The sequence below is a fragment of the Penaeus monodon genome, chromosome 15 (assembly GCF_015228065.2).
Source record: "Penaeus monodon isolate SGIC_2016 chromosome 15, NSTDA_Pmon_1, whole genome shotgun sequence".
In the NCBI taxonomy this organism is placed as follows: domain Eukaryota; kingdom Metazoa; phylum Arthropoda; class Malacostraca; order Decapoda; family Penaeidae; genus Penaeus; species Penaeus monodon.
The window spans coordinates 41,331,836-41,332,096 of record NC_051400.1 but is presented as its reverse complement, the minus strand read 5'-3'; the positions used below and the strand labels follow the sequence as shown (position 1 = coordinate 41,332,096).

The 261-nt window shown below is 30.7% G+C and overlaps 1 protein-coding gene across 1 annotated transcript in view; it reads right to left on the bottom strand.

The window, feature by feature from the left end:
- Window positions 1-261, bottom strand: part of LOC119582375 (amino acid transporter AVT1D-like) — a 47,677-nt gene that overhangs the window by 23,930 nt on the left and 23,486 nt on the right. The window lies entirely within an intron of this gene.

Below are 261 nucleotides of genomic sequence, written 5' to 3'. Positions count from 1 at the left end.
GCAGCATTAAATAGATAACTAAGAAAAGAAAAACACAATACTCCTCCAAAAACATATGTCTATATCAAACATATGTCTATATCATATCTCAAAGACATCTCATATGTCTATATCTCATCTCATATGTCTATATTATATCTCAAAAAACATATGTCTATATCATATCTCAAGGATTTGTTAATAAAAACGGTCCCGCCTTTTATAATATATCGCACACCTGCTAAATTCATCGTAGATCCGCTGTTGCCTGTCAAAGATTTT